The following is a 23,618-nucleotide window of genomic DNA, read 5'->3' on the forward strand; positions in this document are numbered from 1 at the left end:
ATGTATGCACTCCATACACACCCTCAAATACACTCACCAAATATGATGCGTGTACAAACTCCACACACACCCTGAAATACATACAACACACATGAACATGCTCACTGCAGCCACACCTGCTAAATACACTCACCACACACGCACAAACGTGACACACCTGCATACTCATTCCAGACATCACACCCCTCACCAAGTACACAGGTGCACACATCCCCAAGTCCAGCACCTGCAGACTCCACAAGCTTTGGTTTCCCCCACTGTTTCTCTCATCACATGAGATCCACACACAGGTGTCATTTACTGACATCTAACACCCGGGGAGGCCCTTAGACAGAACTGCAGTCACAAGTCAGCTTCATTCAGGCATTCATCACCAGTCTCCTGAAGCCACCTCTCCTGTCCCCACGGGGAGGGAGGCTGAGACCGGAGACGTCACTGGGCTTACAGATCCCCAGGCTGGCAACCCAAAGAAATGAGGAGGGCTCGGCCACGGCCCTGGAGGGAGATGGGTACTGGGCTCAGGTATGGGCAACATGAGTCCTCATTTCCATACCGTGTCACCTACGACAGCGTCAGGTGAAAGCCAGTGGTTTGGCATTCCTGGAATAGACAGTCCTGGAATTACAAGCAAAACTTTTTACTCCTCCCCTCTGAACACATGAGGTCCATGGTCCCCTCACATCTAACACTGGGAATCCGAATCAGTGACTCTTTGTCCACCTGAGGACCACCCAAGAGGACCCACACATCTGCTACAACAGCAGCACCGCACCTGGTCTGCAGGGGAGCAAAGCAAATCCCCCCTTTATGAATAACACTGGATTACCCCAACACTGGCAGCCTGCAGTGTGTATATCGTCAAGCCCCCAGATCTGCGCCACCTGCAAGAGGAACACAAGCCCTTAGTCCAGGGCTCTCAGGACAGCCTGTGAGGAGGATGCTAGCACCCTTCTCATCTCCCAGTGGAGAGGAGAGAAGGCCAGTGTCAGGACTGGTGTATCAGGAGGGTCGGGGTTCAAACCCCATCTGCCTCACAAAGCAGCCCTTACCATTCAAGTGACTTCTATCATCAGCCTTAAAATGTACCACAGTTACCAGCAATTCTGAGTGCTGTTCCTTGGGACGTCATAAGCAAACATTTTGTTAGAAATATTTTGCCAAATCTGCTTTCAAAATCCTATGTTATAAAATGACTAATGAAAAATTTGAGCTATGAAATAAAGCACATAGTTAAATGAATCCCAAAATGACTATGGCGAAGGAAGCTTTAACTTGAAGTGAAAAATATCCTCTAAATGACATCAGCCAGAATTATCTTCAATCATTACTGATCCCATATACTTCAGGAATTATACAGCATCATCTCAGATATGAACTTAAAACCATGAGCTGAATGCACATTTCAGCACAACCAAAGTTCTGCTATAATAAGCAGCACAGGCGTCTCTGGAGAGGATTTTAGTTGGGACTACAATGCGCACGGTGGTGGTAAGAGGTTTCATGCAGGCTGTTCTCCAAGGTGCGACACAGAGAAGCACCACTAACCTCAAAGACACCTGCTGCTTTGTAATGAGATGAGAGATGATGTGGATGGACTACTGTAAATATTTGAAAAGGAGAAACAATGCAAGGAAAGAATCGTATCAGTTTCCCTTTACATTCTTAGAAAAAACTGATTTTTCTTTTGGGATGATTTAAAAAGAAAATGACATTTCTGGATTTTTTTTTTTTTTTTTTTTTTTTTACTTTTCTTTCTGAGACTGGGTCTTGGCTCTGTTGCCAAGATTGGAGTACAGTGGAGCAATCGCAGTTCACTGTAGCCTTAAGTGATCTTCCCACCTCAGCCTCCAGAGTAGCAGGGACCACAGGCAGGCACCACCACACTCAGCTAACATTTCTGTAATACAGATGGGGTCTTGCTATGTTGTCCAGGCTGGTCTTGAACCCCTTGGCCTCAAGTGATCCTCCTGCCTTGACCTCCCAAAGATTTGGCCTAAGCGACCATGTCTTATCCGAAAATAGACATTAGAGCAAATGCATTTCTATAAGATTTTCTACCTCTTTTCACTGGGGAAAAAGGTAACTTGCCTCCAAGGGTTGGAGACAAAGCCGTTACTGCAGACAAAAGCGCTGTGCATCCCGGGAACCGCTACACCACGAGGCATGGCCGTGCACTCTGGATGGAGGAGTAACACACGAGGCTAGCACAGGCAGATGCTGGCCCTCTCCAAAAGTACGCCTATCCTTCCTCCTCTCCTCAGCCCCCTCTCCCTTCAGGCCTCAGTGGCTGCTGACAGGGGAGAGGCCACAACTAGAGGAGGCTCTCAACTCCACCAGGGACAGGGGCCCCAGACGCTGGGGACTCAACTGCTGCCCTCTGCGCCCATCTCCTTCTGGTCCAGCCTTCTGAGGAGCCAGGCGTGGCCACTTTGACCCTCTCTCCCTTCTGTGGCTCCTACAAAAACCAGTTCAGCGAGCCCAGGCTGCCTAACACTCCAGGGACACCTGGCACAGGCCCCCTCCATGACCTTATCCAAGCTCCTGGGGCCAGAAGGGTCTTGCAATATTTCACTTTCCAGTTGACCATCCCCAGCCTGAAATCCAAAGTGCTCCGAAGAGCATTTCCTTCGAGTGTCATGAGGAAGCTCGGAATGTTTCAGGTTTCGGAGCATTTTGGAGTAGGGACTCTCAGCCTTAATTTGAACCTCTTCAAGGAAGCCACACACTGAAGCCCCCGATGTCCACCCTACACAATCCCAGCACACCCTCTAAAGTCCTCAGCAACAGATTTTATTTCTTCAAATATAACCACAAGTCACAAACTCACAAGCAATCACAGAAGGGGGTTGTGGACACCCGCACAGATGATGAAATTTAACTGTCACATTTTTACCTGAGTAATTTAAAGTCATTCCTCAAAACACACCTGTTTTACTGAATTGCATTTTAAGGTGAACACACACAAATCATTTCAGGGAAACAAACGTCACTTTGGGCTGCGTGTGGTTTCTTGACTCCCGTGAATAACTCAGCGTTCACCCTCACTTCTGGATAAGGGAGAAGATGCAAAGAAATCTGTTAAAACAAAGACATGAAAACAAGTTTAAGAAGGGTTTGAAAGGTTCCTCCTGTCCCCCTGGAGGGGAGACGAGGACACCTGGAAAGCTCACTGGGGGACAGGAGCACAGCCTCCTCGGTGTGTCATGGACACTGCCTCGCCAAGGGGAGAGGATCATGCCTGGAAGACTCACAGGGGTGGGAGCACAGCCTCCTCAGTGCTTTCTACACTCAGCAGCTTCAGAAATTCCTGCAGAAGCAGAACACATCATGAGAACTGAGACTGGAACACCCGAAAGAAAGGGGACAAGGGGTCAAAAAAAGCATTCAATCATTACCAAGGAGCGCGGGCATGAAGCCGCTTCAAAGACCGTGTGAGAACTCGTCTTTAAAGTGTGAAACTCATAGGCGTTTCAGAAAATAAGGGTAGCGCGAGATAGCTCGATCAGCTCAAACAGGCTGCCGTCCCTCAGGCCATGAAGTCCCTGAGATGAGCCTCTCACTGAGCAGAAGTCACTCGCATCTCTGCCAGACAAAGTACTACAAGTTAACACATAACCTCATGAAACCTGGGCTTCAGTTGGTCGACAATAGTGAGTCTGACTTGGTACATCCCTCCAGATGGTTAAAGACCCCAGGGGTTCATCAGACAACCTCGAAAGGCTGTGTCTGACCAGCCCCTTTTCCAAGTTCTGGATGATTTTTCCTAATGTACTATAAGCAGCATATTCCAGTAGAGACGTAATTAACTGACTCTGGGTCCTCTTAATTTTGAAATTAGAAACACACTTGGCCAGGCACGGTGGCTCATGCCTGTGATCTCAGTACTTTGGGAGGCTGAGGCAGCTGGACTACTTAAGTCCAGGAGTTTGAGTCCAGCCTGGGCAACATTGTAAAACTCCATCTCTACAAAAAATACAAAAATAAGTCAGGCATGAGGACTCGTGGAACATGTGCCTGTGGGTCCTGGCTACTCAGGAGACTGAGGCAGGTGGATCGCTTGAGCCTGGGAGGTTGAGGCTGTAGTAAGATTTGCTCACACCACTGCCTGGGCAACAAAAAGGTTTGTTTTTTTTTTTTGTTTTTTTTTTTTTTTGCCTGTCTTAAAAAAACCAGAGAATAAGAATTATATACCTGACTAGCCCAAAATAAAAGAGGCCTTGTGGAACAACCTGAAACACAGCTGCAAATTCTGGCAGGGCCTCCCCTGGCTTGATTTGTGGTGAGTGCAGGACCGCTCTGAAGGATAGGACCCCAGGCACCTTCCGAGACTAGACCTTACAGTACAACTTCCCTTCGCTGGACGGAACACTAGCCTTGGAACCTGGGACACCCTGGGGCAGTGCCACCATCCCGAGGCTGCCATGGCACAAGCAGGCCCTACTATCATGAAGCCTGGGACATCCTGGGGCAGTGCCACCAACCCAAGGCCACTGTGACACAAGGGGGCCCTGGTGCCACTGAGAGGCTGCACAGCAGGTCCAAGCCCAGGCCAGAGTGAAGAGGCTCCACATCCTTTCGATCCCTCCAGCTGAGTCCACAGATGTCTTGGGGCAGAAATGCATCACCCTCAATGTCCACGGGTGAGTTTTTGGACACAGAATCTGGAAGCGTAAAAGATGGTTCTGGGCTGGTTGGTTGCCTGCTCGGATCTGTCCTCTTTCCACACAAAACCTGGCTCACACCAAGCAGCGTCTAAGTCCTGGAAGACCTGCTAAACACAAGTGCAGTTACAAAGCGGAGAAACTGGAGGGGGTCGGGCTGTGTTCCAGTGGCACCAGTGTTTCTCAGGAAGACCCTGGGAATTACAGGGTCCAGGGCAAGGGCTTCCTGGGATCCAGGACATGGAACAAGAACCCATTTCCCGATCCTGTTGAATATGAATCGCCTAAGGGCCAATTCCCTCGGAGGACTGAGCACTGCCCCACAACACCCTGGTATGGGTATGTTATTACATACATTGGTATGGGTATGTTATTACATACGTTGGTATGGGTATGTTATTACCCATACCAAGGTAATAACAAGCCCGTTACCAGCAGGAGGCTGGTGATGAAGACATGAGGACCAGATGAGCACGAGGGATCCTGACAGATCATCCCTGGCACCGAGCAAGGGGCGGACACTACCCGCTGTTCCTGACGCATCAGCCCTGGCACTGAGCGAGGGGTGGCAGCACGGCCTGTGCCCCTGCAGATGCAGAGGGATGTGAGGGGGACGCAGGCTGGGCTTGGAGGCTAACTCAACCACCTGCGCTTGCACTTCCGTTCCTCATGGCAGGGAGGTGAGGCACAGGCAGCATTAGGGCTCACCTTGCCCCCGGGCTGCACTTTTTTCTGCTTCTGAGTCGTGCTCGCTTTACATGGACAGGCATAGCTATAATAACGGTTCCCTGATTATTTCGCTGCCTACATAAAGGGCTTTCAGAATTCACTTCCATCCTTAGGAAAGGCGGCCAACACCAGGCTGTCTCCCTTAAGATGCCATGTCTCATATGGGGGAAAAAAAAATCAAGAGAAATCAAATAAAGGCCATAAAATACATCAGTTTCAACACTAAAATTTAATAGTACGCTTTAAATTGAAGATGAGTTAAGTCACATTTCCAAACCTCTGAAAGCACGGTTACTGGGAGGGAATGGTTTGCAACACACAAACGCAGCTCTGTAGAAGTGCCCAAGCTGGATGAAGGCTCAAACGTCAGTGCAAGGAGAAAGTCTGAACAAACTCTCTCCTGCCCTGCTGCTGTCCTCTTCCAAAACACACTGTTTATCTGTCAGTTTAGAACAAGGCCTAGGGAGGTGGGAGGCAGGCCTGGGAGGGTCACCTAGCATCCAAGCTCCTCACCCACACAACTGCGCTGAGCTGAGCAGTACACATAAACACAACTAATTATCCCCAAAAAGAAGACGGAAGGCAGCACACTGCCACGCCAGGCACCCTGCAGATGAGAAGATTGAGGGGAGCCAGAGGTACCTTTAATCTTGCTTGCATGGTGGAGGGAGAGGAATAATGCCACTCACTTGAGTGTTGCACAATTCTTTCTAGCACTGAGTGGCAGAAAATAAAAGTTATAGATGCTTCCTCAGATAAATGTTTCTGAAGAACTGAACATAAATTATGTGCAGGAAATAGCATTATGAATGCCTCAAGTGCTTCTGTTTTCAATAATCCCAGGGTAATTCTATAAACCTGGGAATCAGTCTCACCCAACTCCAGGATCACGGCCTAGGTGACGTGGGCACACATATCCTGAAGCTCCAATGCTCAACTAAAGTGGGGCGAGTGAAAATGATCCTGGGTATAATTTACACGGACCCAGGAAGGTGGTTGAGCCCCAAATCCCTAAACCAGGAAGACCAGTGTCCTTCAGGGGCCTCACCTCTGTCCTTTCCCAGCCTCTGGGAACCACCACTCTGCTCTCTACTGACACAAATGCCCCTCCAAGGTACAACCAGGAAGATCATCATTCAAAACTGAGAAACGTGGCAGAACAAAGCTGTCAGGAGATTTTAATCACCAACACCACTTGTTACATGACCCAAAGATGATTAAAATCCCAGGCCCTTCACGACTGAATGTTATCTATACTTAAATGCATTTCATCACCATATTGGGGGGTTATTCCTTTGTTTTACTGCAAATATATCCAACTGCTGTAAAAGGAAAAGGCAATTTGTTAATGAAGCTTCTTGGAGTGTCTCAACAGGCCTCCAGGCAGGATAAAAGGCAGGACCTCCTGGCAGAAACGCTCAGCTCTGAGGTCAGGTGGAGTTCTTGAGCACCAACCAAGGCAAAATAAGGTCGAAGACCACACCACACTTTCCTCAATCACATCTTCATTCCACCTTTCCTTCTATTTCTCACGACTTCACTGGCAGAAATTGTGCTGAAAGAAAATGGAAACACACACATACATAGGAGACCCTACAGATGCTGAGAATGGGTGCAGCCGTCACAGTCCGAATGTCCTTTCAGGGCCATCTGACCTGGCTGGGATCCAAGTATCCAAGTGCAAGATTGTATGTTAGACCCGTGAAGCCAGGATTAAAGCTACTGAACGGCAGTTTTCCATCCCACGGAAACCGGCCTTGCTAGGGGCTTCCTCGGGGACCACCGACCTCACGCCACCACCCCTCAACTACTTCAACTAACCTACATCATGGCAGAGGCCTCTCCAGGCAGACCAGCCCTGCCCAAGTCCTGCTTCACGGCAAACCCTCCAGACAAACGTCCTTGGCCTCCTCCGGGAGGCTGTGCTCGGAAGGTGCCCTCATTTACTTCTGTGGCTCTGAGACATTTAACTAGAGCCCAACACATTTCTTCCTGTTCACATAGTATTGAGTTAAAAGATTTTTAGGAGTAAACTTTCACTGGGAAAAATACCATTTCAGGAGCCCCAGTGACCACAATGAAAATGTTTTTACCTTCCCTTACGTGACATCGGCAACACCAGGTCCAGTAAACGTTCTGGATCTCAGATAATGACATATCCACTCATAGTAAGTCTTGGTCTTGTTTCACAAGCTATCAAATGCTGCCCAGAAGCAAGAAAAACCCCACAATGTGGCAGGGAGGGGCGACCAGCGTGAGTTCTAAGGCCAGACCACCCGGGTCTGCTGACAGCGTGGCGAGGGGCAAACAGTGCAGGGTCTAAGACCAGACCGCCCGGGTCCCGCTGACAGTGTGGCTTCAGGAATTTCCTAAACCCTCTGCTCTCCAAGTTTCATGTCAGAAAAATGCAGTGATAACCGTGTCCACCTCGTTTAAATATATATATATACACACACACATATATACACATACATACACACACACACACATATATATACTCCAAAACTACAGCCCTATAAAGGCCATTAATCCTAGTTATCCTCAAGGCATTGAGTGATCAATAATGAGCCGTCCTCCTGCTGCTGACCTGCCTCAGCCGCACCCTCCAGAAACCCCGCATCCACACCAGCCACACAGGATGAGGCCAGGGAAGGAGCAGGACTGTGTCTTGGGAACTTAAACTCTGGAAGCTGAGTTAAATCAGTGCCGCTCAAATCTTGTCACCAACTATCTTGTTAAATTGGGAGATTCCATCTCTGGGGATCCTGAAGGAACCTGAGGCTCTACATTGAGTGAGGTGAGCACTCGTGCTGCAATGAGACGGCAGGGAAAGCAACCGAATCTGGGGTCGCAGCTGCCTGAGGCTTGGGTCCCACCGGGAAAGTGGCACCAGGGCCCTCAGGACAGTGGCGGAGGTCCCAGGAGGCAAGTCCCGGCGCAGAGACTCATGGGCCCAAAGATTGCTCCAGGGCCAGGAGGGGCTGCTGCGCTGACAGCCACGAGGCAGGCAGCCTTCAAGCTCCTCCAGCTGCCATCCTGCAGGCAGGGAGGACAGTGCCCAGACCACCCCGGGGCTCCCCCAGCCTGCCAGGCTGGTACTCTTACTCCAGGCCACTGACAAGGGTACCCATGTTGCAAGCTAGGTTGAAACAGTGCCTCAGGCCTCGGGGCACATGCACACCCCTGCAGGGCCACTCCTACCCAACACCTGGGGATGGCTATTCCCACACATCCTCAACTCACAGCAAAACTTAAAAATGAAAGTCGGAAGATACAGCCAGGAAACCAATGCTTAAGAAGCAACTCCACGGTGACTCTTCCTAGAGCTACTGCTATTGAACATCTTTAAAAACATTTCCAGGGTGACTTCCTAGAGCTATTGCTATTGAAAATCTTTAAAATTCTTCATTTCAAAATTAGTTTTTATTACACTGTCTTCCCTATTCCACCAAGACTCTAGAAAACAAAACCATTACAATTTCCAATTCTATCTTATAGCGGTTAGAAATACACGTTTCCTCAAAGGATTCTACGTGTTTCCTTGGCAATATCCTTTCCATGCCCCATACTACTGCCCGCAACAGGGAAGGCTTTTCCAAACAACCCAACCCAACCCAACTCAAGGGCCCTGAGACAGGCCCCTAACGAATCGTCTACAAACTCTTGAGACAGGCTTGCCCTGACAAATCATCTGCAAACTCCATCTTCCATTAAAAACAGTACCGACAATAAGCATATTACCACCTTTTAAAAATTACTGTAAAGTGGACAGTGTTCAGTTCTGTGAATTTCGGCACAAATATTCCCATAATCATCATCACACAAGCAGAACAGTCCAACAGCCCCAAACCCACTCACGGGGCCTCATAAGCATACCCTTCCATTCCCAGCAACCACCCTCTCTGTGTTCTCCCATCCCCCGGGTCTGTCTTTTGCGAGTGTTGTCGCAAAACACTCGCAAAATCACGATTTCCTGGGCATCGTGCTTGGAGGTGCACCCGGGGTGTCCTGTGATCAACAGCCAGGCCTCGGGGCTGCTGGGTATATATTATTCCACGTATGGCTGTGGCACTTTGTAACCTGTTTTGGGCAACTATAGACAGCGCTATTAACATCTGGGCACAGTTCTTCTTAAACATCAGATTCTGTTTCTCTAGGGTAAATACCCAGGATTGGGGTCACCGGGCCCCACGTTTGTGTGAGTTCAGTTTTGTAAGAAACCGCCAAGCTGTCTGCACCGTGCTGAACCCCAGCATCGCACAGGAGTCCCGGCTGCCTGTCCTCACCAGCACCTGGGGCTGTCGAAGACCTTAGTCAGGCGCTCCACAGGGGTGTGAACACATTCACTGCGGCTTCAGTGCACATCTCGGTGCAACCAGTCACGCTGAAAGTCATTTCAGATGCTTTTGGGCCATCCTCCGTCCTTCTCAGCGAAGCATCTGTTCATGTCTCTTCCGCTTTTAAGTCAGGTGGTTTGTTCTCTGTCATGAGCCGTGGGAGTCCTGTGCATTCTGGATATGAGTCCTTTGCCGGCTGCATGGTTCACAGAAATCTTCTTCTCGTCTATCAAAAATGTGTCTCTTCAATTCCCTAGGGGTGTCTTTTATATTAGAAGTTTAATTTTGATGAGTCTTACCTACTTGTTTTCTTCCTTGATTATGGATCACGGTGTGGCTAAGAGCTCTCACCCTCGGTCTCCACAATTTCCCTTTCTTTTGTAGTTTGGTATTTTACATTCAGGGCTATGGTCCACCTTAATTTTCATACAGGAATTTCTCCCTGTTTTCACTCTTTTGCATATGGCTGTCCCATAATTCCAGCACCATTTGTTGAAAAGACTCAAATTCCACTGAACTGCTTTTGCGTCTTTGGATCTGTTCTGGACTCCACTCTGTCAGCTGACTCGTGTGTCCATCCTGAGCATAATTGGTGACTTTAGTGGCTGTCTCTGTGAAAAAAGGAATTCTGTCGGGAAGCAAAAACCACATTAGAAATGCTCTAAATAAGATTTTTCCTGTTGTCAGGAGAGCAAAGCCACTGCCCTAAGCAGAGGTGAGGCCTCAACAGCTCCCGGGCACAACCTTAACACACAATGGGGAAGGGAATTCATTTCAAGGGCCACAACGTGAGACCAGCATAGCCATGAAAACTGCAATAATTTCACAGCAGAATGAAATTCATAAAGAACTGCTGAGAAGCGTGTGATAAGTTACATAAATCACTGTTCCTTAAATTCTGACGGTTGACTAGAACAGAAATAGCTTCACGGTACAGTTCAAACAGGAGAAAGGTAGGTAGGGGTGGTTTCCACACCACACAGGGCCTGCAGGAAAGAGACACTCTTCCTCTAAACGGGAGATCCCGGGAGTGATGTGGTAAGCCATGGTGAGAGGCAAGGAACTGTGCAAGCCGGAGTCGCGGCCTTGGCCCCACCGCGGAGCCTGTGTCCTTGAATGACGAGGCTCAAATGTCAGGCCAGGGCAACCAAGGCAGTTATCAGGGGACAAGAAAACGAGCGCACGGTGGAGGCAAAGGTCTGAAATTGCGCAGCAACTTCGAGTCAAGTGGGACAAACTGACTCAAAATACAGGTTCCAAAAACCATCACAGAGAGCTGTTCCTCGGCTCTGGAAAGGCTAAGTGACTAATGCCCACACTGAGCATCTGCTCCCAGAGACGACCCTGGTGACCTAAGGCCCAGCTCTTCCGAACCCGCGCCAAACCTCAGTGAGGAACTTTGTTGGTATCTTATGGCACATTGACATGTTCCCTTAAAATCTGGTATTTCATCAACAATGCAGGCGCCAGCTTTGACTCGTACACATTTCAATTAAACAAGATAATTTACACCCTGACCATGCCAGGTAAGAGGTTTACTACAATCTTTAAACAGAGCCAGAGGCTACAGTCTGCTCCTACACAACACCATGTCTCTACAAGTTCGATGGGTTTTTACTTTCCATGTCTTCACTTGCCTAGTGCTAGAAAGCAGATTAAAAACAGAAGGAACCCAGAAGCACTATTGAATGAGACTCAAATATCTTGCAGTCATCATCGTGATGAGACGTTTATTAAACAGAAATGTTCTCCCCTGTAGAAAGCAGCACATATCAACACACCGATAACTGTCGCCAGTATTCCAGATCATCTTCCCTCCCATGGCCACAGTGCAGGGCAATGGACCACGCACACCTGCAGACCCACGGAAAGCGGGGTGACACGGCCGATTCTTGTAGCGAGCAGGCCAGGGTGCACTCAAAGTGCATCTCTTTCCAGAGGTCCGCCATGGAAAGTTACACATTTATTCCACGAGTTAATGGCACTGCACTATACATTTCTGTAAGATTCTCTTAGCAAGCTTTTCCTTCTGCCTAAAATGTCCTGACACAAACTGAAAAAGCTCTTGGAGCTGCCAAAGACTTCAGTATCCCCTTAACTATTGTCATGCACGCCAGTGTGAAGAGACCACCAAACAGGCTTTGTGAGCGCAACATGTCTGTTTATTTCATCTGGGTGCAGGTGGGCTGAGTCCAAAGAGTCAGCGAAGGGAGGTAAGTGTGGGGCCGTCTTATAGGATTTGGATAGGTAAAGGAATATTACAGTCAAAGGGGGCTTGTTCTCTGTCGGGCAGCAGTGGGGGTCACAAGGTGCTCAGTGGGGGAGCTTTTTGAGCCAGGATGAGCCAGGAAAAGGAATTTCACACACAAACAAAATCATCGCTTAAGGCAAGGACCGGCCATTTTCACTTATTTCTGGTAGAATGTTATCAGTTAAGTCCAGGCAGGGCATTTGCACTTTAGTGATTCTTCAGTTACTTCAGGCCATCTGGGCGTATATACGTGCAAGTCACAGGGGATGCGATGGCTTGGCTTGGCCTCAGAGGTTTGACAACCATAGTCTTTACTTTTAAGGTGTGGGGTAAGATCATATAATCCCCAACTAAGCTCCTGATGCTGTGTGCGGCATCCAGCAACAGCACATTCCATTCCTGGATTACATTTGACTCAGGAGTGCACAGTGAGAATGATTTGTGGTGAATGAAACACCAGGCAGGAGGTTGATTCCGCTGGGCAGCTCTTCACACACAGCCCAGTCGCTGAGGGGAGAGGAAGAGGCCCACGCGCGTCCACCGTGCTCACGCTCCCTTGGAGTGCACCCCACTCCTAGAGACCTGGACCCAAGGGAAATCTCACCTAAAAATGGGCAAACCCTCACTTTGGCAGAGGGACAGGGACTCGGGGCCACAACTTGACCTCAGAGCAACACAAGTGCAGACATAGCACCCCAGGACACCCTCCCCACCCAAATTCAAGGAGGAAAACCAACCCCCGCCCCCTTGCAGAAACCCCCGGCTGCTGGAGCAGACGCCTGCCGGCGTGTGCAGCCTCTGCCGTCCCACATTCCGGGCTCAGCACCTGTGCCTCAGCCCTGGCACTGCTCGCCACACCCACAGGTGTGCCAGTAGGGGCAGGTCCTAAGGTCTCCACTGCACCAAAGCCCGCAAGGAAAAGGGGCAGCTCCCTCCAGCAGGAGTCCAGAAGCACACACTGCACCAGCGTCACAGCGTGAGAATTCTCCCCTCGGTCTCCGAGTCGCCAGTCTGTTGCCTGCCACGGTCTTCTGCCAATGGCAAGGCCCAAGCTGGGCGCCACGTTTGGTTCTCACCATTTCCCTTGTCAAGATCAATACTGCAAACATATCCAATTCATCCTGTCACTAAAAAGGAAATAATCCGCCACCTCCATCACAAATGACGCAACCAGGTTTCCATTACTGCGGTGTTTTTTTCCCCCCCCTCTATTTTGAGATGGAATTTCTGCTCTGTCTCCCAGGATGCAGTGCAGTGGCGCGATCTCGGCTCACTGCAACCTCTGCCTCCCGGATACATGTGATTCTCCTGCCTCAACCTCCCAAGTAGCTGGGATTACAAGGTGCCTGTCACCATGCCCGGCTAATTTTCATATTTTCAGTACAGACGGGGTTTCACCATGTTGACCAGGCTGGTCTGGAACTCCTAACCTCAGGGGATCCACCTGCCTCCTCCTCTCAAAGTGCTGGAGTTACAGGCGTAAGCCACCAGGCCCAACCATTACTGGTGTAATTTCTAAGCCACTCTCTCACACCCACTCCTTTTTTTTTTTTTTTTTTTTTAAAAGAACCAGCTTTATGCCTATATTTTTTCCCAGAGAACCAGTTACCCATTTCAAGTACAAATAAGACACCATGTTTAAAAACCAAAAATGCCAATTTGCACAGAAGTCTCCAAATACCTAGTTGATTTGAGCCTTGAGAATAACATCAAGCTGTTGGCTGAATACAACTTCCCTTTCCATCTGTCTGCTTGTGAGTTAGACACAAGGACGAAGCCACGAGCTTGGGACATAAAGGCAGGAACCACCAAGGCAGCCGAGACTCCAAATAAAAACTCGAAGGACCAACACAAATGCACCACACCCTGCACACCCTCTTCTCCTTCCTTTTCAGAATTTCCAGAGGATGAAACAGGGACCTCCTCAGACGTCCCACGGTGCAGGTGGCCAGAGGGGAAGGCGGCAGCAGCCTGAATGAGGTGACCAGGAAATCACATTCCACAGACAGAAATTCTCCATGTGCTTTACATCCTCTGTCTCTGAAGAACTATGCCAGCCTAACAGTTGCTAGAAAACCACCTTCAAGTATCATTTCCCATTTCAAGCAAAGAAAACAGTGGTGTGGCATGAGGGAAAAACATAGCCATATGTTCTGGGGTATTAAATAAGGTTTTTTCTGTTATAAACGTATAATTTTACATTCTCAGATTTCTGTATAATTGATATGCTTCCTAATTGGCAGACATAGTAATAAAAAGTGAATTCCAAGTGTAAGATCAGAGGACCCGTTCACATGGCTTCAAGTTCTGCTACTGTGTTTCAACTTAAGAAAATGGTTCTGTGCGTTGGTAACAAGGCCTGAGAGTCTGTGTGTGAGTCTGTGTGGCTGTAATCAGGGTTCGTGTTGGCTCTGTACCAGAGGATGTTACACTGTTACATTATCTTCTACAAAAAATCCTGAAAAAATGAAGGCTGAATAGACATACACACCCTCCCAAAACAATCCAAATGTCCACCGATATGAAAAACGGATGAATTACGGTTTCCATCATGGAATATTCCTCAGCAGTGAAAACAAACTATAGCCACAGGTGCCAACTAGGATAAAGAAAACCTTTTAAACACGTTTAAAGTGAACTGACTAGGTGGAATTCCTCGATTACAGGCATCTGCTCCAAAAGGGTACTGTTCTGAATCCTGTGATGTAGAATGATATTTAGCAATCCTGTTTTGGGGCACATCTAGAAAAAAAGCAAAATAATGACTACACAATTTTAAATTCTTTGTAAATTATAACTATTACTATGAAAATTCTAAAAATGTGAAAATCTTCCCAACTGTTGTTGGACAAGCTTCAAAATAAATACCCTGGCATTGCTTGCCACACCCACAGGTGTGCCAAAATAAATGAAAATATAGCCTAAGTTAGTAGAATCGAAACCTGAAGATGTACGAGCCGTCCCCCTGCCTCGCTATCTATACATCGTGTAGAAATTTAAGAGCAGGTAGTGACACTGCAATGCAAGGCTCAAACCAACTGGGTATTTGGAAACTTCTATGCAAATTAGCATTTTTGGTTTTTAAACACGGTGTTATTTGTACTTCAAACAGGTAACTTTTTGATTCCCTTGGAAAAAATATAGCCATAAACCTGGTCTAAAAAAAATAAATACGGGAGTGAGTATGAGAGAGAGTAGCTTAGAAATTTTAAAAGTATCAGCAGGGAGCAGTGGCTCATGCCTGTAATCCCAGCACTTTGAGAGGCAGGCCCAAGGGACCTTTGAGGACACTGGTCTCCTCTGCTGCCTTCCTGCTGGACTGACCCCAGGATATTCACTGGATTTCCACCCCTGTCTCATTTAACATCCCAAGGGTGGTCTTCATCCTCATCTGGGGCTCAGCTCTGCCCCAATTTCTTAAATCTCTGCCTTCAGAGCCTGAAAACACCCACGCCCAGGGTCACCCTAAGTCCATGTTTACCCCAGAGAGTCCCAATTTTATGTTTTCCCAGCATCGCCTTAGTGATAATTTATCCTGTCAATTCCAACTGCCTTCACACCTCACCCCTGCTGTCTCCCAGCAGACCCCACTCAGATGCACATGCCCCAGACCCCACACCCAGGTCTGTGCATGCTGCCCTGCTCTGCCCATGTGGGGACCACCTCTCTTTCTTGAGGAATCAGCTGGCGATCATCTCCTTGTGGAGGGCTGCCCTGACTTCCAACTCTCTCCAGCAAAGGCAGAAGCCATCCTCGGTACTTCCCCAAAACTCAGGCCAAGTACGAAGATGGCACAGATGTTAGCTGTGCCTGGGATGCCATGGGCAGGGTCCCCAGATGCTCTGCACATGGCCCGGAGCACTGCCTGAACATAGCAAGTGCTGAAGAAACAAAACTGACATGCGCTGACCTCTGCTAGGGCCCCCTTCACCATCCACATCTGTCTCCCCTCTGGACAGTAAAATCCACAAGACACGGAGGGCTTGTCTCACTCATCTTCAAACTCCCAGAGTCACCCTGGTAGGTAAAGGGGACTCAAATGTCTTCTGAAGGAAGCGGCTGGTTAGCTGCCAAGTTAAAGGGCCTCTGAAATTCAGAGCTCTGCATAGGAGTCCAGCACACTTTATTACGAATGACTCCAACCACGGCAGAAGTGGCCGTGGAACCAGTGCTAACCAATTCAGGGTTTGTTCACTGTTTCTCAGTTAATTATCACAACTCACAACTCATTCTCACAGAGCAGCTGCGAACAGATCCTCAGACGTCTACACAGAGTGGGACGATGGCGCCGAGTCACGTGAACGTCCTGTTGCAGACTGGGAGACACCGGTCAGACATGGACCCAGGCAGAGCACAGACCTCACGTTAAATCTGCTCCCTGTAAACAGCGCTCCCTGCCAGGCCCTTTCCTATCCGCACAGCTTCTACAAATTCAACTCTCACACCTGACACCTAACAATACTGCACACCCCCATGTGAACGTCCCATTTACCTCCCAAAATGACCCGGCATGGCCGAGTACAAAAAATTTCAACATAAGGGAACTGGAGGGCATGTGGGGCTTTCTCGAGTACCTGCTGCCTCCTGATGGGAGGGTCCAATGCTTCACACCCCTAGTGAAGGGCGGGTCTCTTCGGCCCCCCGACTTTGACCTGGAGCTTAAATCAGCATTAACTAATTTCACTTTCCAGGACCAACTTCAAAGGCCTGCAAAGCCAGAGAAGGGAGAGGAGATGGAACACGCCCTCACCTCAGACCTGCCACAAGCACGCACTTCTCAGATGCGTCCCAAGGTGCACAGCGTGTCCGATGCCTGTTTCACATCCACCGACCTGCAGGTCTTCTATGTGGCATCAGCCTCTTGGGCACTGGAACCAAGAGGTATAATGGCAAATCCCCTATGCAGCAAAGGTGAGGCAAAGGGACCCAATGCAATGGAACTGACCTTTTTCTGACAGTCTCAAAACAGAAGGAAAATACTGTACAGCCAACTTCCCCTCACACAGGTTTATTTATCTGTGACTCAGCGGCCATGACAGACAACTTCAGGTTCTTACCGATTCCTATTTTCCCCATCCAGGAAGCCTTGGTTTTTAATATCGTACGCACTTGCCATTTTGTAGGCCAAAAACAGCAAATACTGGCAGTTTCCTACAGTTCAACTGAATAAAATATGATCATGGCCTTTTGTGAAACCATGAAGAAGAGGTGGATATCTCAATATGTGTTTCCAGACTGGCTTTGTTCCTGAAGTGGTAACTCTGTTCACTCAGGATTTTAGACACTGAAGAATAAACATCAATATCCCACCAAGAAAATCAAAACAATGAAATAATTTTGCATCCACCTTGGAGCCGTTTTAGGATAAGGCAGGACACAAACTTTTAAAAAGCTGCAGTTGTCCCTCTGTATACACAGGGACATGGATTCCAGAACACCCCCCGAGTTTACCCAAATCTACGTATCCACAGGACTCCACGGCCACCCTATGGAACCGCATGTAGGAAACGTCGGCCCTCCACAAAGCCAGGTGTTTTCAGTAAGGGTTTGGTTGGAAAATAATTAACGTAAGTGATCCTTCGAAGCTCAAAACCTATGTGGTTCAGGGTCAGCTGCATTTATTACTTGTGTCATATCTGAGGCCTGAAAGCCATCATTCTCGATACCTTAACGTGATGGTTAACAAACTAACTGTTCTGATTAGAAAGAGGAAAAAGCTTATTTTTAAGCTGACAATGAGAGTGGATGCGGCTACGGTGAACGAAGAACAGACCTAAGCAAGCACCAAGGCTGGGGTGACTGCCTGTGCTCAGACCCACCAGGGCCTGTTCCTCCATCTCCCTCTGCTGAAAGGGATAACCGCTTCTCCCCCACGACTAAAGGGCCTTTTTTAAATACTCACACGAGAAGTGCTATGAAAAGCTAAAAGGTCACAGATAACATTTTTAAAAATAAACATTAATGTAAGCATTTAACAAGCCCATTATGATTTTTTAAAAAATGGTAATAAGTTCTTGGGTGTGGTGGCTCATGGCCGTAATCCCAGCACTTTGGGTGGCCGAGGTGGGTGCATCACCTGAGGTCAAGAGTTTAAGACTAGCCTGGCCAACATGGTGAAAACCCTTCTCTAACGAAAATACGAAAATTAGCCAGGCATGGTGGCAGACGCCTGTAGCCCCAGTTACTTGGGAGGCTGAGGGAGGAGAATCACTTGAACCCAGAAGGGAGAGTTTGCAATGAGCCAAGATCGTGCCATTGCACTTCAGCCTGGGCGTTGAGTGTGAAACTCCATCCCAAAAAGAAAAAAAGATTATAAAGTTTTCTTTCCAATGAACCTATCATTCAGCCACTGAGGTATCCTATAGCTACTTATTCAGCCATGAGATACACAACAGGAGATATAGGCGAACAGGACACAGTTCTTCCCTGAAAGGCGGCGGCACCCTCAACAGAAGGGAGGCACATACTCCGAATGGAATCGGCATAGGGAACAGATGCTGCTGCAGGTGGAACTGGCTGCACAGAGCACCCGCTCAAGTGTCTGAGAAACAAGGAGCCGTTGGTGCCATCACCTTTCATACCTGAGCTGGGTGGTGATGACATCACTACCACTACCACCCGGGACAAAGAGCCCCAGAACCACACAATGAGCTTACAAACTCACCAAGGCGACGACCGAGTAATGTGCGTGGAGTGATGCGAACACGCAGACGTCAGGGCCACGCGCGGAGTTGGTTTTGTGCATCAACCTGAGCGTGCCTAGGGTGCCCAGATGGCTGGTTCTGCATTATTTCTGTGTGAGATGCATGTTGGCCTCTGGACTGAGTGGAGACCCATCCTTGCCGGTGTGGGGGGCACCACCCTATCCACCCAGGGCCCGAGTAAAACAGCAAGGCGGGGAAAACTGGGTTCACTCCACCTGTCTGGCTGATGGGCCAGTGACATTTGTCTTCTGCAGCCCGTGCTCCTGGGTCTCAGCTCCTCAGACCCGGGTGGGATCTGCACCCTCCGCTTCTCAAGTCTTCAAGCCACACCCTCCCAGGACTCCAGCTTGCAGGCTGTGGGTCCTGGGGCTTCTTGGACACTGTAGCCCCTGCAACAAGCCTCGCCCTGGAGACACACGCACACCCGGCTGGCTGTCTCTCTGGAAGCCCTGACTAAAAGCCGCCCCTGAAAGTGGTCTTCAGAGTTTCTTTCTAGCCCTAAGATCCCAGCGCCCCTCCTACAATTCTAGGCGGAAAGGTGAACGGAGACCAATGGACAGAGGTGTGTGCGAGGACACACCAGGCAGCAGCACTAGGCAGGAGGGCACTAACGCTCACTAAGCAAAGAATCAATGCTGCTTGCCACAAAAATGAGAGCAGTAAAGATTTCTTCAAACAGAAATGAGTTTGTTTCATGATTTGCTCTTAATACATAAGAAAGCATAAAATTAGGCCTATTAACAATTACGTAAGTCTTTAGAGGCCCTTGAACTACTTCTGTCCCTTTGTGTTTTTATAGAAAATAAGCCTGAGGTTAAAGAGAATAACGTCACTGGCCACAGCTGGGGCCACGAGAGGACACAGCTTATACCCCTGAGGTCCCTGGGTGCCCCTGAGTCCTTCCCTTGCTATTTATGGAAATATGGGAGAAACCAGGAGGTCTGAGCACAGACCTGGCTGTGCTCCTGGGGGCCGAGGAAAGCACCCATCTGTCCAGTCTTCCCTCCACACCCCAAGGTTCCCTCTTACCCAGACTCTTGGGCTGACGCGGCTCATGCACTCAACAGCGCCATCATTAAACGTTTAGCTTCGCATCACGAGGGCCTCCTCTGGCCTCCTCTGACCACTCCTGAACCTGCAGTCAGCACTAGTCTGCAGGACACGCGTGGAAAAAGTTCATGGATCACGGTCTCCAACGAGGAAGGTGCCAGGCAAGGAGTCGGAGAGCTGGGGATGGAACAGCACTCACCCAGGGAGGCGAAGGCCAACAGCGGCCACCACCGAGGGCCTCCCTTCCCACCTTGAGGGCAGCTCACCCAGGAAAGCGAAGGCCGACACCGGCCACCACTGAGGGCCTCAAGGGCTCTCCCCACCCTGAAGGCGGCTGCGATCACATTTCCCATCGCACCAAGAGACCCCTGTATTGAGCACAAACCTTTCCAACCTTTGAATCTATAAGGAATCACAACACAGACATTCCCTCAATCCAAATGGCCAGCCCACAAAACAGACACGCAATCATGCACATTTCCTGTGGGAAAATCAGTCAGTCCCTGGGGCCTCGCGCCAGGGGTGGGGGAGCATCATGGGGAGATGCCCCAGCCCCAGCCTGGCTCTTCTCTCTACAGCTCCTTGCCTCTTCCCTCCTCTTCCCCCCGCCCCTTCCCACCCCCTCCTAGCCTCAGAGGCTCCTTCCTCAAATTCTTTCCCCTTGATGAAGTCATTCATGCCCAAAATACAAGGCAAAGTCATGGAGGCTCAAGAGAAAATCCATACCGTGCCTCGCGTTTTAGATTCTCATAAGTTTGAGAATAACCAAGCAAGAATCTTTGGCATGTGAATGTGGTCTGAAGGCATCTGAGCACAATGCCCGGCACTGGCCCGGAGTGGATCATGGGTGTCTCGGACATCTTCGTAACTCTACGCCAATTATTTTGAAACATACCAGCAGAATAGAACCATGTGAATAGCTGCTTCTCAGTTAAAAGTAGGAAAAGACTTCAAAAGCTGCCCTCAAGGAACATCCTTCCCACCAGGAGTTTTCTGCATCGGGTCCTTCAGGCATAGTCAAGGCCCCTGGGCCCAACTCCCTCATCCCTGCGTCATAAAGCAGCAAAGACAGTGAGGAATAAAGCAAGTGAAGGAGTCAGTACCGCACAAAACGGGCTCCAGAAGCCACAGCCACTCTCCCAGTGTGGGAGCCAAGTTCAGAGACCTGGAAACACCAGCTTTCCCAGGGAGGAGGGCAGAACAATGCCATTTCCCCCTAGTTTAGGGAGACACCACCCCACGTCCTCTGGCCTTAATAGAAGAGACACTTCACATAAATGATTTCAATGACTCCACCACACACAGAAAGTGGGCTAAGGGCTAACACACCCAAATAAATGCCAGGCAAAAACACATTAAATGAACACACAGATAACCAAGGTTCTCCTGTTATCCACAAAATATTCAGAAACAAATCCAGTAAGCAATCTCTTTGCAATCAAAAGACCAATTCAGAGGTGCAGATTAAAAATAAACATACAACTGAACCCTTAATACACCAAGAACCAAATTCCACGGAAGTGTTATCACATCACCACCTCCCAGCTGAAGGAAGCAGCACTGGCCACTGACCAGCTGTTCACTCGTGGGTCAGTGAACGAAAGGCAGTGCTGTCCAGGACAACAATGAGATGTTAACCTGAAAAGGGCAAAATTGCAGAGGCTGGAGGGACCTTCCAGGTAACCCGGCCCCCTCAGTGGACAGAGGACCCCCGTGGGGCCACAGAGCCCAGAGCTCCAGTATGTTCGGGGCAAGGACTCAACTGCAACCCTGATGATGTCCGAACGCCTTCTGCCCTTCTGTATCTCTGCCCCACTAACGGAGAATCCGTGAATGCTAAGGAAATGTAACGCATTTTACAATACACGTAGATCTTTAGCAAATTAAAGATAAACAGCGACAAACTTTGAGAATTAACCAAAATATAGTTCAATGAATGCCCAAACTCAAAGCTAGTCTCCAAGAGGTGATAAGCTGTGTGTGGTGGTTAACGCCTGTAAATCCCAGCCGTTGGGGAGGCTGAGGCAGGAGAATCACTTGAGCCTAGAAGGTTGGGGTTGCAGTGAGCTGTCATTGTACTACTACACCCAGCCTGAGAAACAGAGTGAGACTGTCAAAAACAAACAAACAAAAACAAATTAAAGGAGTTCAAATGAACTCGCCCATACCCTTTAAATTTTCATTTGAGTACATGGGGTGATCTAGTTCCTTTTTCCCTTGCAATACATGAATAATCTAATAATTCAATATAATCTAACAATTACATGGGAAAATTTAATTATTTTCCCATTTCATTATTCCCTATCTCAGGGAAAAAGTTAAAAGTATTCCCTATTTCAGGGAAAAAGTTAAAAATCATTTTAAACCTTCCTTCCACAAAACAGTATACTCAGTCATCTCTATCTGCTTTATCATGTGGACTTCAGCTTCACATGTCTATAATACGGTTTTTGTTAAACAGCGTTTATGTAGACAGGCAAGAGAAAGAAACACTTGGTCTATGTAGAAGCAGCAGAAGACACGTTTTAACAGAAAAGGGAGAAGATACCACCGTGTGAATCTGGAAATTCTGTCCTCATCTTGTCCACACACACAGAAAACACCCAAGCACGTGCCTAGTGTCCAACAGGAGCACAGAAAGGACGAGGATCCCTCCAGTTGTTTGATGACCAGCCCCACTTGTCACCGCCACATAACAAAATCCGCACGGCAACTTCAGCAGGTTTCCTTCATGATTCCACAGAAATCAGGCTGAAGAACATACAGATGTTTTGCCCACATTTAAAAATCCAAGTGTGGGACTCATAGAAATAAAACACATTATGGGTTCACTTAACTTTTCCAAATTTTTACTTGGAGAAACCTATAAAGTTCTTGTCAGTTACATGCTTAAGTTTTTCAATAATTTTTAAATGCAAAGGTCGGGCAAGACTTGTAAAGAGGTACACACATACGGCCCGGCACGGTGGCTCACACCTATAATCCCAGCACTTTGGGAGGCCGAGGTGGGCAGATCACGAGGTCAGGAAACCGAGACCGTCCTGGCTAACACGGTGAAACCCCGTCTCTACTAAAAATACAAACAATTAGCCAGGCGTGGTGGCGGGTGCCTGTAGTCCCAGCTACTTGGGAGGCTGAGGCTGGAGAATTGCATGAACCCGGGAGGCAGAGCTTGCAGTGAGCTGAGATCGCACCACCGCACTCCAGCCTGGGTGACAGAGGGAAATAGTCTCAAAAAAAAACACAAAGCAGGTACACACATACATGCCACGTTCTTCTCTCAAAGAGACAGGCCCTTTTTTAAGATTCCAGAAGTAAATGTGGTTGTCACCCTGCTTTTGAGAGGATGGGCTGTGTTTTAAGCATGAACACACTTTCCTCCATGCACCAAGGATGCACCATGGAGGCAGTGCTGCCACCACCTCCCCAGTCTCTGCTCAGGGTGGGGCCAGGGGAGCTCAGTTGTCTCCCGTATACACCGTTAACAGGCCAGGTGCTCAGAAGGAGGCTTCCAGGACTCGCTGTAGGCATTTGTCAGCAGGGCAGGCAGTGCCTCGTGCTGGTGGGCATCCAGCAGTAAGGGGGTCTTGCACTTCACTCCCTGGGCCCAGCCCCAGAGGAGAAAGAGACACCTGTATCATAACTCACATGTATTTATAGATACACAGAGACACTGCAGTGCAAGGTGCAGAACTAGAAGGAATCATGGAAATAAGAGGGAAGACATTTGGTTACAACTGGCAGAGCCACCTCAAGCCTCAGCACTTCCTGCCGGAGCCCTCCCTGACCAGACTCCTCCAGGGTCACTGCCAATGCCTTGCCCAGCTCATGACAGGGCAGACAGTGACAGAGCCTCAGAACAACCTCCCACTCCTTCCTCACCAGC

General features: G+C 48.8%; 1 long non-coding RNA gene across 1 annotated transcript; it reads right to left on the reverse strand.

Moving 5' to 3' along the window:
* Positions 1–2,288: 2,288 nt before the first annotated feature.
* Positions 2,289–5,944, reverse strand: LOC140710959 (uncharacterized). Its single transcript, XR_012092127.1, has 3 exons — positions 3,396–5,944; positions 3,252–3,307; positions 2,289–3,075 (listed from the first exon to the last, which is right to left on the reverse strand). It is a non-coding gene; the product is annotated as an uncharacterized lncRNA (long non-coding RNA).
* Between the last annotated feature and the right edge of the window lie 17,674 nt (positions 5,945–23,618).

Source organism: Chlorocebus sabaeus, unplaced genomic scaffold (assembly GCF_047675955.1).
Source record: "Chlorocebus sabaeus isolate Y175 unplaced genomic scaffold, mChlSab1.0.hap1 unalloc_scaffold_109, whole genome shotgun sequence".
Taxonomy (NCBI): Eukaryota; Metazoa; Chordata; class Mammalia; order Primates; family Cercopithecidae; genus Chlorocebus; species Chlorocebus sabaeus.